General features: G+C 42.5%; 2 long non-coding RNA genes across 2 annotated transcripts; both read right to left on the bottom strand.

Moving 5' to 3' along the window:
* Positions 1-330: 330 nt before the first annotated feature.
* LOC149333037 (uncharacterized) lies at positions 331-5535 on the bottom strand. The gene is made up of 5 exons (XR_016285285.1): positions 5379-5535; positions 3378-3447; positions 1630-1719; positions 1188-1289; positions 331-476 (listed from the first exon to the last, which is right to left on the bottom strand). It is a non-coding gene; the product is annotated as an uncharacterized LOC149333037 (long non-coding RNA).
* A 4705-nt stretch (positions 5536-10240) lies between these two features.
* LOC149333038 (uncharacterized) lies at positions 10241-17247 on the bottom strand. The gene is made up of 5 exons (XR_016285286.1): positions 17108-17247; positions 13100-13169; positions 12212-12304; positions 11241-11342; positions 10241-10378 (listed from the first exon to the last, which is right to left on the bottom strand). It is a non-coding gene; the product is annotated as an uncharacterized LOC149333038 (long non-coding RNA).
* Positions 17248-17516: the final 269 nt, after the last annotated feature.

Consider the following 17516-nt stretch of genomic DNA (forward strand, 5'->3'; position numbering starts at 1 on the left):
TGTCTGGGTTACATTTTGACCCCGTTATTTGATGTTACCATTCGTTTTCTCCTATCGTGATTACTTGCCACGTTATTCGTGGAAGACAGCGTTACACCGGACGTGACCTTGGCCGATAGTATGAGCCATAAAAGGATTTCGCCTTAAAATTGTGTTCATAAACGCTGTTTTAGTGAGAAATGCGTTGTTCACAATTGTTCGGTATGTACGTGTCACACAACGAGGACGCCTTATGCGCTCGCTGAGGGTAGGAATGAAGGAAACAAGGGAGGGTAGAGAGTTAAGTATAAGTGCATGCCCCACAATTGCCAAATGATAGTGGACAAAGAGTTAGGGAGAAAAAAAGGTGACTTAATATTTATTGCTTGGTCCTGACGCCCGGGGACTGTGCAGAAGACCACAGCCGCCAGTCAGCATAAATGATCAAGGGAAAACCTTGGCGAATCCTCTGGAAATGGCCGCCGGTCACTTGCGAACTGCCAAATAAAGAAACGTAACAAGGCAAGGTGAAATGGCGATCTTTGGCCGCACCGGCTGAAAAAAACTTCTATGATGCAATAACTTCACCGTGGCTTCATTATAGAATATCAAACAATTTGTATGATATATAAAATTTCTATGATATTCTATGACATCTCTGTGATGACTGTATGATTTTACAGATATGTATGACAACTGTATGATAATTTTCTATGATTTGTATGGTGAGTCTATGATATTTATATTATACACTGTTGAGTTTATTGCCCCATACAACTTTATTCAGCAGGGATATAGCCTTGCGCCATAAAAATTCACTATCATCATCATCATGACATGGTGAATGCGGAAAAGTTGGGACAGTCAGACAGCAAGATGCGTCATGCAAGCATGGATATCAAATCAGCAACAAAATGAGCAATAACTTTTCTATCCTTGAAATACAACAAAAAATGGCATGAAACTCGTGCGGGAGACCCCACATCTTGGGATATATGTGACGACGAGTTCGCAATAAACTTTAAAACATTTCGTGCATGTACGGAGATGCGATCAGTCTAGCTCCAAAATGGTGATCGTATACAAAAAATTTATTTTCGTAATACCCTCGCACTCCATGCTTTTTAAATCAGTGGGCTTTGTGGCATTAAGTACAGACGTAGTGTTTTCTAAGTGACTTTTGCCATACGAGAATTAACAGTACGCACCGCATCGGCACCTGCATTCGTAGCCGTTCCTGTTGCAGCTGAGAGATCGGCGAGGGGGGCATGAGCGGTGCAACAAGGACGTACAGGGGTCCCGATCACCCACTGGAAAATAAAAGCAAATTAAAAGAAAAAAAACCACTATTCCATCACTAGAAATTATTTGTGTAAAATATTCCCAGCATGCTTTCCAAGGAACCGCGTCTTTCTTTACCAATATGGCTTGCTCTCCAACCTTCCCCTTCAGTCTATCAACAGTTAAGTGCTTGATGAATGAAATAGGTACAATGTTTCTTGGGAAATGGATTCTTAATAAAACTGTGCAGATTTCCAATACTCCGGTGCGGTCAAAAACCGCGACAAGCGCGAATAGTGTCATATGCAAGTCGGCTAGCAAGAAACTTCCTACCGGACTCTTGATATTCAGGAACGTCGCAATGCTTACCGCATCTGCACTGACACCTCCGATCCCCGATGAAGCAAGCGACGTTGAGGTTCGGGGCAGCGCATCTCAGCTGGGGGCACGCGGGCTCCGCTGAAAAAAAAATATAAACTTTGTATGTCATACTCTCGGAAGCAAAGACTCAACACGGCTCCCGCTGAGGCAAAGCTATTCAAAATATTATTTTATATTCTCATCTACTGAGGAAAACGCCTTATTAAGCATTACTAAAAGAAAATCACATGACCGCTGTGTCCCATTCACATGCAGGGGTGAAGCACTGGGTCCAGATAAAATGCTTGATCTCAGACAAAGGACAGTGGGCCCAAATGGAAAAAGGGAAAATAAGTGGTGACATTAAGAGAAAAAACAGCTACGATTAGAGACCGAAAGAAGGTGGTGATATAAATGCAGAAATCGAAAAATCGAAAATTACTTGACAAGAAATCTTAATAAATATAGCTGGTTTTTCTAAGACTAAAATAGTAGGCACCAAGGAAGAGAAATCGTGAGGAAAGGTGGCAGAACATAAACCTGGAACGGGACATAAAGAAATTTTCGGGAATAATATATAGCCGCGGCTGGCGCCGCACAAGGCAACTGGTCATAAAGAGAAGAGGCATTTGAGCTGCGGCGTATTTCATATAGCGGAGGCTTAATAATGAGGTAAAAAGACCGTGAGAGTGAATTGAGATTCGTGCACGTGACACAATTTTCGGCAGCAGCTTAAGAAGGGTAGATGGAAAACACGCATATAAATGTTTCCGCCCATAGCCGAAGATTCTTGAAAGTCTAACCTGTGTCCTGTCTTATCCGTATTGTCCATGGGTTTTTTTTTTCGTTAGTTAATATGTCCCTATCCACAAACAACTAGCCCAATTAAGTGCAATAACCGACAAAACCATCTACTGCCCCTAGTGTCGTTTCTGCGTGGATCTTTGAGAACCCACTGCTGATTATGAATTATGCAGAAAAGTGTTGTTACAGCATCAGAGAAGACTTTTTTTTTTCTTCCCGATGGGGCTACAAATTTCTCAGTACAATGTTGCGTATACCGCCTTTCTTACTGCGCAGTCAATCCGCATTCATTGGGTGAAAAGACTGTCAAGCTTCATCCGTACTATGTATACCATTGGGAACAATTCTTGTTACCTATTTGAGTTTAAACTGTGTTACTCACTGGATCGTGCATTCCGCATCGCGTCCAGTAAAACAATTGTTTGGGCAATATGTGCTATTGGGGAACTCATTGGCCAAGAAAAAAGAAGCACTTTGCCTTCTCTAGAATAGCTCACCTTTGCACATGCTGGCAAGGGTTTGTTTCTAAACATTTTACTCAATCAGTGAAACAAACTGCATCTTTGTTGCGGTTGACCAGGTCAAGCATAAGTTTGTTAATGTTATGTGCACTTACGAGCCGAAATAAATAAAATGTTCTATACACATGTGAAAAAAGGCAAACACGTCTTCATAGCAGATTTAAAGAATGTGATTTTTTTGCTGCTTCGTTGAACAAGAAGCTTTACCCCATCCTAAGTTCGATTATACGGCTACGAACAGATAGAAAAGACAGAAATACTGGAATTAGTACTGCGTTTGGCGGCAGTTTTGAGAGGGCATTAGAGTTATGTGATTTTTTCTTTTCAGTATAAGTTCTATAAAACATTCGGATATACTAAACGACTGAGCTGATGTAGTGGGTGGCTGACGGCCGGAGGAAAGAAGACGTTTCTAGGAATATGTACACTTGCCTGAAACCACAGGACCTAGGGAGACAAGGACGAGAAAGCATAGGGCGATGTACATTCTCTTCATGGCTGACTGAAATGAGAAGATGAAACATTACAGGATATCTGGTTTGTTTTACGCCCGCTGTCATTTTGGCGTGAACACAGCGTATCTTTACAAGACATGAGTTTCTAATGTCACACTAGGCCGTACCGGTGGCACTGGGCACTTCCAGTAAAACCTGACCAGCCAAGCTTTCACGCTGCTCCTGGCACACAGGTGCTGCGATCAAAACCGCTTATATCCACTTTCATATTTCTATTCGAGCTCAATCAGGCCAAACAAATTTTCTGATGAACTTCGCCCTCTTGGTTATTCAGCTCGGCTTGCATTTCTCTGGTCCGTAACATACTTAAACTCTCGCACGCATTAAACACAATCCGGAAGGCCCTATTCAAATCGATACAGTTTTCTTGGGGGCTTTATACGTTTGAAAAGAAATTAATACGTAGCCGATTTGTATCGAAACGTACTAGTTGGCTTATGTCCGTTTGCTATCTTTCAAAATATGAGAGCAGCACTACGGAAGCGAATACATTATCGAGCGACGGCGAGAAAGGTTTCGATAACGCCGACATGCGCATTCCAAGAATGTGTATTGGCTGGTACTTCTAATGCTCCCTACATACTGTACATGAACTAGCACGCTTTAGAAAAATGCTTCCACCTGGTGAGTTCTCTATAGACTTGTGACAGTCGACGATATGCGGTCATGGTGCAAGCATCCTCAAAAACACCCAAACAGTATGTGGCTACATGTAACCTTAAAGGGCCACCGCTCGGCAAGCTCCATGAATAGGAAAATATTCGGAGCATTCCTTAGCAAGACCAGAGAAAAAAGTTGAGCATAACATTGGAAGCCTAAGCGCGATGTTTCTGCGGCGGCCAAACAAAACGTGAAACAGTACGCATGGGCCTAAAGTGTCTATAGGCAGTAAGTGCCAGATCTTAATAGCTCATATAACATCTCAGTAATTCCACCAGTGCTATGAGGGGACAGAAAACTTTTAGCGACTAATTTTGCTGGCATCTTGAATAATATAGAAAGTTGGCTGATACAGGAAGCGACCGCGGATTAGTTTTAACCACCTTTAGTTGCCAAATACGCATCATAATCTCAGTCTGAGGGTTCTTTTGCGTTTCGTGTCCCTCTGACGGTTCTTTTGCGTTTCGCGTCGCCGGTGACCGGACAGTGTTTAGCACCAGAGCCATTATCACTCAGCCTGTACGGAGGAGGCGCGGAGTGTGCGACGGATGTTAGTTACAGCCTCGTGTGTTGCTTGTGGTAAAGCGCCAGAAAGGTCCTGTATGTTATAAGAAAACGTAATTTTGAGGTTGAAACTGTCTGAAAAAACATGTACAAAAATTACGAGGACAAAGGAGCCGTATCCTATTGAAGCCCCTTCTTGGAGTTGCAAATTGGAAAACGCATCAGCGAAATCCTAATACGCCATTCCGGAACATTTGTGAAATTGAAAAAACACCCACGCGGTGGTACCCCACGCAGAGCACCGCTAACATGTTAGCTTTTTCCTGCTTACCTTGTCCTGCTGCATTTTTTGTTTTCATTTTTCACTCTCACAGAAGTTTTGCAAAGGTTGTTGGATGCGTTTACTCAGGAGAAAAATCGGGGCAGAGAATTTCCCCAGAAATTCCCGCTACTGCAAAAGCGCTTCATCTGAACAAATTTGCCCTCAATTTTAAAATTTATCGGATACCTTTTGTGATCCTTTGATCTTAATATTTTTCAGAATTACTGCCGTAATGACTTTAGCGTATGCTTTTTGAGGTTTCACCGATGCAAAAAGAAATGAACACAACACAACACGTTGCATCAGTTATCGCAACTAAACAGGATAACGCTCCTACCCACAAGGGCATTACCGCCCTACAGAAATTATTTCGGTAGTGAAAAAAGCATTTTCTACTTCGCCCTGAACTGCAAGCATGTTCATACAACTCACCTGTGGCTCTTGTTTTCGAGAGACTGTTCGTTAGGTACAGACAGAGGTATACGAATGTCAACGTCCTTGCAGTTCAAGCTGGACGCTGCTGCTCGAAGCCCTCAGCAAACAGGTTTGACGTCCTGCAGCCAATTTATGTGCTTGGTGTGTAGGTACGCGGGGAGGGAAAAACGTCTACACGTGGCATTTCGCACGACTACTGCAATGGTTTCCGGACATATAGTGGGCGAGGGTGGTGTCTGTTTAAGTCTCGAAGTTGTTTCTCTTTAGATGTGGCCGCGAGCTGATTGGTCAAGCATTCTGTGCAAGTGAGACAAACAATTCAAAGCATATTTCCAGCCTTGAGGCTCTTTTTATTGTTGCCTTCAGAGTGGAAGCTTTCTGTTATATTCCTGGCAATCTAGAAAGGGACGTCACAAGTTGAAATGCGTGCAGAAAGAACGCGCGCATCCGGTTTTCCTCTCAAGGAAGCGGCTTGCATCTTGATGGGGAAATCAACGCGTGCATTCCACTGTCTCAATGTTTTTGTCCGATTGTTTCCTTGTGAAATATACAGAATCTGCAAGTTCTTACTAGGTACTAGCTGAGTTCGTTGCCGAGTGGTATGTTTATGATTGCGCTACAAGGTCATTAAAAGGTAGCCACAGAATACTTACGACAGGACTTCTAACTTAAAAATCTCATAATATACCTAGTGTACAGCCACCGACAAAAATTTTCGGGTTGTGAATTTGTCCTAAAGAATTATTTCTGTGTTCCCTCGTAGGTAAGTAAACTGGCGTTTTTTCAATGCATAAACATGCTTGTTCCCATGTGGTACCATGCAGTTTGTTGATTTCCTTTGCTGGATGGCAGATAAATATATTTTCCTCGAGCCCTTATAGTGCAAACTTCTCTCCATGAGTGCACATGTGAAAAGCGATGATGAAAATGCTTAAAATAACGATAGTCTAATACAAAACAGCAACAGCGCAGCGCACAGAAAAAATGGCTGGGTTTTAACGTCGCTAGACTCTTGTTAAACGAGCGAAAGCTCTGTTAAGCTTGGTCTCCATGGTCTGAAATGAAATGTCAAGGTCAGGGTCAGCGTCAAGTGTCAAGGCCAGGTGCCCAATGGTCATAGTCATATGATCACGTAGCCATACTTAAGTATACCATAGCTTGGGCCATACCACCACGCAGTTAAGTTCGGTTTGGCCTTGCAACGCATTAATGGTCATTGCCTCATCCACATCGAATCGGAAGTTGTGCCCCGAAGAGTAGAACTCTCGCTGTAAAACAAATCTATTCTGTTGTTTTTTTGTTCGCAGAGCCAACAATGTCAGTCGGATATTCCGACATCAAACATTTCGCTCGACACTTTCAGAGCGCCTATCAGCTACGTTACACGAACTGCATCCGTGGCTACATGCAATCAGGTTGCCGAAATGAAATACATGGAACCTTTTTTTAACTAGTGCTAATTGCTGGGAAGAAGGCGTTCCAATTCTTAACAACAATATTCGCGTTAGAGTGGGCACCAACTTTTTAAACACCTGCCAAAAAATAAAATGTCTGTAGAATTAGTAGATAACTTTTTGAATTTGTATGTGCGTCACCGTAAAACTCTGGTTTGGGTAACATTGCTTGTTGCAAATATGAGCGGCTCAAGAAATATATAGCGGCAAAAATTTGCTCTTGTGTTCCAAACAATATTTACTATCTCTGAATATTGACTTCAAATTATAATGCAAATTTCAGATCTCGGGATCCTGGTTTATTCTTCTCTATGTTAAACGTAGTGTACGCTATAAATGGCTATTTCGGCAAGATCCCGCAATCGCTTGTGCTGAATGTAGCACAGGTGGCGAAGAAGAGAACAATATTTCTTAACAATAAAAACGCCACTTCAATGAAGGGGGCACCCAGTTAAAAGTAATCAAAGCTTTTATAGACAAAGGATCCCAAGCAAGGCTACAACAAAGTGAAGTTTGAATTGGCTTTAGTTAGACGGCACTATTTCTTTCTTTTTTCCTCATGTTATTAATCTGTATTAATAAAATTAGTTCAGAACTATGGTTTCAGCAGAAAGTTCTGCAAAGGAAAGGAATTTTCAGCTGCGGCACTTGCCCCGTGCTACTGTTCACACAACTCATTTTGCAATATGTAAAAGAAACCCCACCAAACAGAATAACCACTTCACGAAGTCGCTGTCAACAATCTAAACTAAATCGCAAAATATCAGATCCCCACTCCCCTACGAGGCTAAGATGACAACCAAGAATTGCTAACAGGCCCTTAAAAGCGTGCTTGCGCCATTTTTTGTAGGGTAGCAAGTCGTGATGTTTAACCAACAAAACAAGAGGATTTAGTTTGTCCGCATGGAAGACATTTCAACGTGCAAAACTTGCTCAAGCCATGACTTTTATTGTCTTGCCCTAGCCAGTTTCTTTGTGAGCGGAGCTTCCACCCGATAGGAACCTGACACGTGCACTCCGATTCCACAACGAGTCAGCTGTGGAGGATTTTGCGGCCAGCACAAGCGTCAGTGCTAACGACTGGTAATGCGTCTTCTTCTGACAATGCTTAAGTCTGTCCCGGCATTGTCTCCAGTGTGTTCTTCATATCGTGTGCAGTGATGTTGAACACTATTCTATGTGCCCAGATTTCAATTCGGGAGGTGTGTCCTAATCGATTCCCTTAACTGGGACAGAAGAGACACACTGCTCACTTCAGCGCATTGTTTCGCGGAAATGAAACCAATCGTATAGGAAGGAGGCTTTCCGCTTTATTCTGAAGTTTATTCGAGACTCTGGTCTTGTCTCCAAATGCTGATGCTATCGTTTAATAAGTATTTCAGGGTATTGTCCGCAAGGATGCGTAGATGCCACATCACAGGTCTGCGCCCAACGTTGCCTATCTTTAATACCATCTAAGTGTTTCTTCGGTGCGCCAAGTGCTGGCAGAATAATCGCAAGCGCAATGGCATTGTTAGCTTACAACAATCTCCGCCGCTGTGATGCAACAATAAAACAATTGGTTTCTTTTAACTACTGTTTGGGAGCACTGAAATAACAACGTTGTGGGGTGGATGATTTTTTTTTCGTAGGCTTTCTTCTATGACCGGCAAACAAGCTACGTGAAGCATGCCTAGTTCCAAGCACTTCAGAGTAGTGCTATTTAGAGCGGTCTTAAACGCTTCGTCCGATATTTTGTTCCAAGCGACAACAGTTGAAGTGTTAGCTGTTAGACGACTATTAGCTATTGATCGACGCCGTGCTGCAAAGACAGCGGGTGCTCAACGACGCCTGAAACTCCCGGTGTGTTGAATGCCCAGTTGCTGTAACTGTGCGCGGGTGGTTCGGTTATATGACGCCGTTGAAGAACTAACTTTCGTGTAGAACTCTTTATGTTGCCTTGCCTGAACGGTGCTATTTGCATGCGCAGGTAGCACAGAATGTGTCATGTTGGACAAACGGACAAACGGTCCACTGGCGCAGCACTCAGCTTACTGAACGCTTAAACTTTGTCACAGATAATTTTGATGGCGTTTAATAAGCACATCTGTTTCAAATTGCACTGCTTAAAATTAATGCAGTTCCTCAAAGTACTCACTCGCCGTTAATGATTCATTCATTTCATGGGTACACTGTGAAAAGGGGAAAGAATTTCGGAGAGCTTTGTTCACATGTGTTCTTCTGGGCGGCGCTAAGCCCCCGTACGACATGTAGGCTGTACGTAACCAAGGCACATACTGGGGTGTTTTGAAATGCTGAAACACATCGGTTTGAAAATGAAAGTCCATTTTTTCACATTCTGTGTAGGTCGTAGTCGGCTTTTGCTAAGAAAGCGGCGACCTCTTAGGGTGTGACTTTAATCACCCAAGTTAACCATTTAAAAAAAAAGTGTCATTGGAAACCTGTTTCCTTTACACATAGTGGTTACATTAGCTACTCTACAGCTCTGCATCGAATTCTTGCAATGAAAGCCTCTGGGTAATTTCGACCACTCACGGTTCTTTAAAGTGTACTGCCCTCGCGCAGTACGCTGGCCGCAAGCATTTTGCCTCAACGACATGTCACCGCCACGGCCGCGACGGAAACCTCGTCTTTCGGGTCAGCAAGAGAGCATCATAACCACTGAGCCACTGCGGCGGCTCAGGAAGAGGAACAGCGTTTACGTCTCTAAAAATTTCCTTGCGCAGAAGCTTCGAGAGAACGGAAGCTGCCAATTGCTATCATTATCGCCTACCATGCACCGCTATGTGTCTTTTAAAAGAGGATTCAATCTCCTTATTTTTCAGATTTCGTGACAACTGCCTAAAATGAAATGGTAAAGACTGGACATCTAAGAGTATTTCTGCTCCTTATCTGCTCGTACATTTTTGGTTTTCTACGTACGGTATTTTCAGTTGTTGTAGAAGCTTTCAAGTTTTATAAATTTCGAGCGAAAAATACTGATGTGGCTATAACTTCATTTCCGAAATGGGTGAGGAGCACGACCCTAGCAGCGAAGACACAGGTTACTCTGAGGAATCTTCAAATTATCTGCAATTCGGGCCCCTGATATAGCAGATTACTGTTTGCTACAGTAATGCAGTTTTCCCATAATGATGTTAGAAAATAGATCTGAAAAATGCCACCTTTTCTCAAGGCTCCACCGGGGCAAACATTCAAAATGAAGGCTGGTATTTCGTCTAATGTATACGGCAGTTATATTCCGTGGTTAATAAAGCTGTTTCTGTAAACACAGTTGCAGTCGCTATGACCATAAAACAATACCCTTCAGCAATTATAAACATACCAAGGGCCTGCAATTGCAGGAGTCTAAAAAACACACAGATAGTGAAACTCCGTCAGTAAATAAAAGCATGTAGTCATACGATCTTTCAAGATGAATTTTTATTTGTTCACACCAAAAATCGTTCTCTTCACTACGCTGCCACTGTGATGACAGCGAAAGAAACAAAAATCTTTATCCCACTTCGGGTTGTTGCACCTCCAGCGTCGGTCACTTACGAACTGTAAGAAGAAACACAAAGTAGATCAGAGTGAATGTCACAAAATAATGCTCGTGAAAAGAAAGGTCATGTGATTTTCACTTCACAAGTGTCCGACTATGAGCGCATAAAAAGGTTTTCGTTCCTCATGACGTTTTCATCTGAACGAATCATCAGAATACCTTCTTTTTCCTTCCTTCTAGGAACAGAGAACAATAAACCTCGTTAATAAGTACGAACTAAACGTTCCTTTTATCTCATTATGCTGGCACCTCTATCTGTGTAGATTCGGCTTCGTTAAAGGCAAGTACTATATCGTGAGAAAAAGTAAGAGACCACCCACTAGTTCTGAACCTTGCCCACTGCTTGGGGGCGTCACGTACCTAGACCGGCGTACAGGGCGGAGTTCGACACTTGGAATGTAGAGTCTTCGAACTTAAGGGGGGGTGGGTCTTACTTTTGCCTACGATAGTAGACCTGCTGCTCTAAGCTCTTAATTAAGCGCAACGCTTCATTGTGAAGTTCTCTTGGCATATCAGTCGAAGGAATATAGTAAGATATACTTACATCTAACATCTCTTTTCATCTTCTTAAAGAGAATAGTCTTTGCAGACGTATCAGTACCTTGAGTACCTATGTGAGTATGCTATGTGAGTATGAACGCCTTCGCGTCCTACCTTCGAGAGATTTTTCTTCTATCAGAGGCGTAGTAAACCTTTGTTAAGGTTGGCAGAGTGGAACATTTTATCCGCGTCAGACATTCTTGTAACATTCCCACGTTGTTGAAAACTTCATGCACAGTGATTAGCACAAAGAGAGCGAGGGTAATGGTGAGAAGGAATTGTATTACGAAACGGCTTTATCAGCGTGATTGCTATACCCACCGCAACGGCACTTGCATTCGTTGACATTTCTTTCACAGCTCAGGGAGCGGCCCCGTGGGCAACGGTGGTTGAGCAAGGACGTGCAGGCGTCCCTGTCTTTCACTGGGAGGTAGAAGCAACAAGGAAAGCAGTTTCAATCAACAAGATCAGAAGATGAAAGATGTCTTTTTTCTTCGCTGTTATTTCTGACAGAACAGGTTTGAAAACGGCGCGTGAGGCTATCAGAGACGCGTATATTTCTTCTGCTAAATGTACATTTCTTTATCTATTGCGGGACCATGTGAGTAACCTTAGGCCAGCTAAAAAGCAAGTCCTGTCTGTTCGGAAAAGAAATAAAATGGCGCGGACGGAAATAACAACCATGTGAGCGCCTGGAAAGTTACCTAAACAAAAATAATATGTCCTCGGCAATGAGCCAGACTTGTTTTCATGGTCGAACCGTGTATTGGCAAACGCCATCGCAAAACCAAAACAGCATTAAGACCTTTAGAGAGGCCTAATTATTCACTCTAAGTCAAATCACCTTAAGCATTCACCCATATATTAATGGTGCGAAGTTATTAGTCGGTATTATTTTTGGCCGCAGCAGTTCAATAGTCAGAGGACAGTTATGTCATTCAAAAATAAATTGCGCAGACTAGAACTATTTTTGGTGAGCACTCGAAACAAAACAAGTAACGAAACAACCAGCTCAAGTAACGTGTGAAAAGCCCATTAAGGTGACTAAAAAAACAGCAGATTTTCTTATTAGGGCCGCGTTTACGCACAAACATGCCTATTTACTGAAATGTGCTGTACCATACAGCAGTATTTGGAGTGGTATGCTAGTCAGGAGCGAATAATCGAGGTATTTAGCAATCCCAACAGCCTCTCTCTTTCCGGAGTGTAAGAAACGCGGTACTAAATGAAGGCACTGCCTCCGCAAAATTTAATCACTCGTACCGGATGACGGACATCATGGCAGTACTTACCACACCTACATTGACACCCCTTGTCCCCAACAAAGCAAGCGACTTTGTGATTGCCCGGCCCAGCGCAGTTGATCAAAGGACATTCGGGTACCGCTGCGCATTGGAATAAACAACTTCATAAGACACCATTGAGACACTGACTGAGCATCATAGAGTGATAGGAAATTGAAACGAGGACGTATTTTTGCAACTTGACCCTTTGCAGGCGAACGCAGCATTGTCTAATAGGCAACCGACTACTTCGTCCTTTCCCAGCTGACAGAAAACATGCCTAAGGGAACAGCAGCATTCCTTGTATGTCAGATGACAATTACTTGGGTGCTGCAATATTAGTTTCCTTATTATAGGAGGTGCCATGTTTCGTTTACTGAGAACTATTTGGCTTGACATATACTGCGGAGGAAAGTTTTAGTTCATCTAATCGCAGAACTGGAAATTTTCTTTCAGAAAACATTTGACGTATGGCAGTTATTTGCTCTAAAAGATAATAATGCGCAAATGCAAATAAATCTACTGCAGTAAAGCTGCAATTTTCGTCGTTGCAAACTAATATACTGATGTTTTTTACTGTACTAGAAAATATTTAATTTTTTTTTATCCCCGGATACAGCCCAACTACTAAAGTGGTGTTCTTTGGGCACAAGACGCTCTATATCAATGGGTTATTCGAAGATAGTAAAGCCGTAGGATTCAGAACAATTTTTATATTGCAGCACTCTATCATTTTAGCCTTGCTTGGTAGACATGGCGTCTTCAGTGCATTCTTTTATGTTCCGCTTAGTACTAAGCAATGCCGTTACCTAATCTGTAATCAATTGAAAGCGTCATTATTTATGATGACATGTTTCCCAAGGGCACTGACAACTGTACAGAGGAAGAACTCCTTGCCTGAAGTAGTTGTGGCCAAGAAGATGACCAGGAGGAAAGTCGAGGCGATGTACATTCCCTTCATGATTGTCTGGAATCAAACAAATGTAGTTATGCCAGCTTTGGCAAGCACAGCTTTGCTGCAGGAAAATCCAAACGGAACAAAAAAAAATATATGCCGCTCTCCGCAATCCATAGAGACCACGAAAAAGCTATCGTTCAACACTGAATACTCCATTCACGAGCTACTCAGTCATCCGACAACGTCCTTTACTTTTACGTGCCTCTGCCCACTTGCGCATGTCACCTTTTTTTGTGCGTTCTTCATCATAATTGCGTTATTTCGGCTGCGCTGCAAAGCGGTCGCTATTTCGTAATGTTGGCAACACAGCCCGTCGCTTCCTCTGCGCGCATTATTTTACTATTTCTACTCTGAACGCTTTGCTTAGATCTTTAGAGGTCAATCAATGATCCTTTATTTTCGGTCGAATTCCTAGCGGCCAGACCTCCCCCTAACAAGTCTGTTACCATCAGACTTGTCAGGGGCCTAAATTTGGCTCGGTTCATAAACAGCCCTGAAACAATATTTTTTAAATGCATCCCACGATTTTGACGTCTAGTGGTTTTCGACAGTTAGCAGCAATTGACACGGCATAAGCAGTATTATCCCTTCCTTTCCCCTCTCCGCCGTTTCCAGTTTCCAGAGTTCTACAATGAAGCCGGGATGCAAAAGACTTGGTTTGGTTTGGTTTATGGGGTTTAACGTCCCAAACCGACTAAGGCTATGAGAGACGCCGTAGTGGAGGGCTCCGGAAATTTCGACCACCTGGGGTTCTTTAACGTGCACTGACATCGCACAGTACACGGGCCTCTAGAATTTCTCCTCCAAAGAAATTCTAGCCGCCGCGGCCGGGATCGAACCCGCGTCTTTTGGGTCAGCAGCCGAGCACCATAGCCGCTGAGCCACCGCGGCGGCTCGCAAAAGACTTCAGTTCACCGAGCTACGAAAAATAACAAGCTTCGCTCGCCACTCTATCTTAGACAGGGGCACAACAGCGCCACAGCTTGTGCCTATTGGAACCAGCTGTATGTATGTATGTATGTATGTATGTATGTATGTATGTATGTATGTATGTATGTATGTATGTATGTATGTATGTATGTATGTATGTATGTATGTATGTATGTATGTATGTATGTATGTATGTATGTATGTATGCATGCATGCATGCATGCATGCATGTATGTATGTATGTATGTATGTATGTATGTATGTATGTATGTATGTATGTATGTATGTATGTATGTATGTATGTATGTATGTATGTATGTATGTATGTATGCATGTATGTATGTATGTATGTATGTATGTATGTATGTATGTATGTATGTATGTATGTATGTATGTATGTATGTATGTATGTATGTATGTATGTATGTATGTATGTATGTGTGTATGTGTGTATGTATGTGTGTATGTGTGTATGTATGTATGTATGTATGTATGTATGTGCGTATGTATGTGCGTATGTATGTGCGTATGTACGTGTGTGTGTGTGTGTGTGTTGACACTAACGTTCGCCGTTCTTTAACGCTTCCACTTCATGCGGGCATCGGCGCATATTGTAAACCATTTTACCTGCTTTCAACTCAGCTCTTAGTTCCGCCGGCCGCAAGGCTTAAAAGTACTGAAAATACTTTATTCAAAGCTGGTACTAAGTCCTGGTCAATAAAAGCGCTTTCTTGGCTTGGTCCAGTTCCTAAGTCCCAGTGAAGCCAGGTACTTGTGGAGCAATTAGGACAATATTGCAAAAACGGGTAAGTCTGCTACAGACCATCATCGCTGCATTTTCTCGCAGAAATAGCTCACCTGTCCTTCCTTTCTTCTTCTCTTCTGCGCATGATCGCCTTAGTGGCTCGTATGTCATAACGCACAACTACGACTTCATATTAAGAAGAACAGAAAGCTGGGCGAGTTTGTTGTTATCCATTTTTTAACAGCGAGAGAAGACGAGGACGTTTACACGCACAACAACACGAGCGCGAGCGACGTTTTATTTTCATCCTGTAGAAAATTGAGTAATATTTGCCCGGCTGTACAAAAAAGGCGTGAGTCCCTACTTGGTAGGAGGACCGAAAGTGAATGCACCACTAATCATGCTGAAAGGAGGGTCGATTGCGTGACAGGGGTAGTATACAGAAATCCCCTGTCTTGCGGCGCATGGTATGTAGGGCAGACAGGACGCTGTTTAAACGACCGCCTGAGGGAACGTTTTAATTCATTGGACAAAGCAGGCGGATCAAATTTAGCTCTGCATTGCAGACAACGTGAACACACCTGTACCCCTCTGCTTCAAGACACGTCTGTAGTTTTCCAACACAAAGATCAGACGGTAAGAGAATTAGTAGAGGCCTATCACATTGATAAGGGGGTTTCTGCGTGTGTCGCTAAACCGTCATTGTCATTGATGAATCGTGAATTTGCCCTTCTTGAGAAGTCGTTGCCGGATGTTTAAGATAAGTTAAGTAGGTCTTTTGTGTGTTTGTTTGGCGGGATTATGTATAAATACCTTTTGTGGTAATAAATTTTCAGTTGAAAGTCTGCGCTCGTGTTGTTGTGTGTGTAAACGTCCTCGTCTTTTCGCGCTGTTAAAAAATACGAGTTCATCAATATTTGGCTGCACACTTGACTGTAGAGCGTTCAGATGTGGAAAGACCATTTATTACTAAGATGTGTTCCGCGAGGTTTTCTCATGTTGTCATGCTCAACCGGAATTATATGCGCAACGGATAAGCGCAAGAAAATATTTCTACTGTCACGGTGCTAATGCAAAGATAGCGTTTCTCTCTAAAGTTATTCTTCACAAGCATCAAGGGCTGTGGTTCACCGAAGCCCTTAATGTCAAAAGCGTCCTGTTTGCGTGACTAATGATAAAATGAAAGCTTTGCTTCGTAGTTTTTATTTTAACTAAAATGATTTTACAGTGCTGGGGTATGCTGCTATTCCTGGGGATTCGTTCCGCAAATATTGACATTAATATAGCAAATGCACGACATAGATGCGCACCCTCTTTGAGCCACTTTGGAGGCAAATTTAGTATGGAAGATTGTATTTGCAAGGCAGGATTAGCATCAGCAACCCAAACGAATGGAATTTATCCGACTTAACTTTCATTCTAGGAAACGAATGGCAATTTTTGTGGAAAGTTTGACGACTTAATAACCTCCTCCGTGATAATGTTACATGATAAAACTAGAATCTTACGTTTACTTGTTGGCTTGCGCGTGCTGTTTAAATATTCCTTTTTTGTTACGGCCGTAGCGTAATAAATTAAGTAACAAATGCTATCACAAGTACAAATTTATTACAAGTACTATTGACGCATTTTGGCTCAAATCTCAGTGTTTTGCGTTAATGCTGTTTTGATCGAATTTGGTTTTGGTTCTTACAGTTGTTTTCTTTGAGATTTCCTTAATTAATGCTGCACTGGTGCCCTTGAATTGTTTCTGCCTTTTTTGTCCCTTGGGTTTCAAGTATAACCTTGTCTCTCAAAGCGAAGATTTTTTTCGGAGATTTCAGTATCAAAAACATTAAAGCCTCCTTCGTGGATATATTTCTACTGGAGGTATACTAGGATACTCAGCTTATCTGAAAATTAATTTTCGCCGAGTCACAATTGTATTTATCTCAACTTAGGGCTTCCAATCGTCCGCTATTGAGCCGCTTCGTCCCCTGTGCGACATTCGCAAAAGAGAAACAATAACATTCGTGCGAAAAAAAACACGTTTTGTTTAAAGTAGATATATTGCTACTCTAATAGAAATGTTAATAATTCTTTTCGCCCTTTTTGGCGTCGTCGAAGTTTAGAGTAAAACAACACAAGCAAGGAGTGTTTTCATAAGTTCATCAACAATACTCTATCATGCACCATTTCCTGAGTAATTAAAATCAAGCGAGAACTGCCAGCCGGATTGTCTACGAGCCGCTGATTTCTGCATCAGTCATTCTCACTCAAGCGGACCACTTACCTGCGAATCTTGCGCCGAGTGCAGTACTGTTCTTCAAGGCGTACTGAGAGAGCTCTGTCGATGTCAACGCCCCTCGCCTTTTTAAGCAACTTCTAATCCTGCCCTCCTAAGCAAACAGGTTTGCCTCCTTTCGATCGTTCTATGCGGTTTGTCTGCGTTTGGGAGTGAAAAAAAGGAACGTCTACACGTGGCGTTTCTTTCGATTGCTGCAATCCTTTCCGGGGTATATAACCGGATACCACGAGCCTTGTTGGTGGCAGGCTTAGTGCAACGAGCACGGTTATTACTATAAGTTATTGCTTTTCTCCCTTCCATATAAACGTTCTAACTTGATGCGGCGTCTGCGTTCACCAACAGAAAATGAGAAAGCTTGGTAAAAACTTTGTTCTGATCATTTTGTTTTCAAATA

Source organism: Amblyomma mixtum, chromosome 8 (genome assembly GCF_055824585.1).
Source record: "Amblyomma mixtum isolate Tamu chromosome 8, ASM5582458v1, whole genome shotgun sequence".
Lineage (NCBI taxonomy): Eukaryota > Metazoa > Arthropoda > Arachnida > Ixodida > Ixodidae > Amblyomma > Amblyomma mixtum.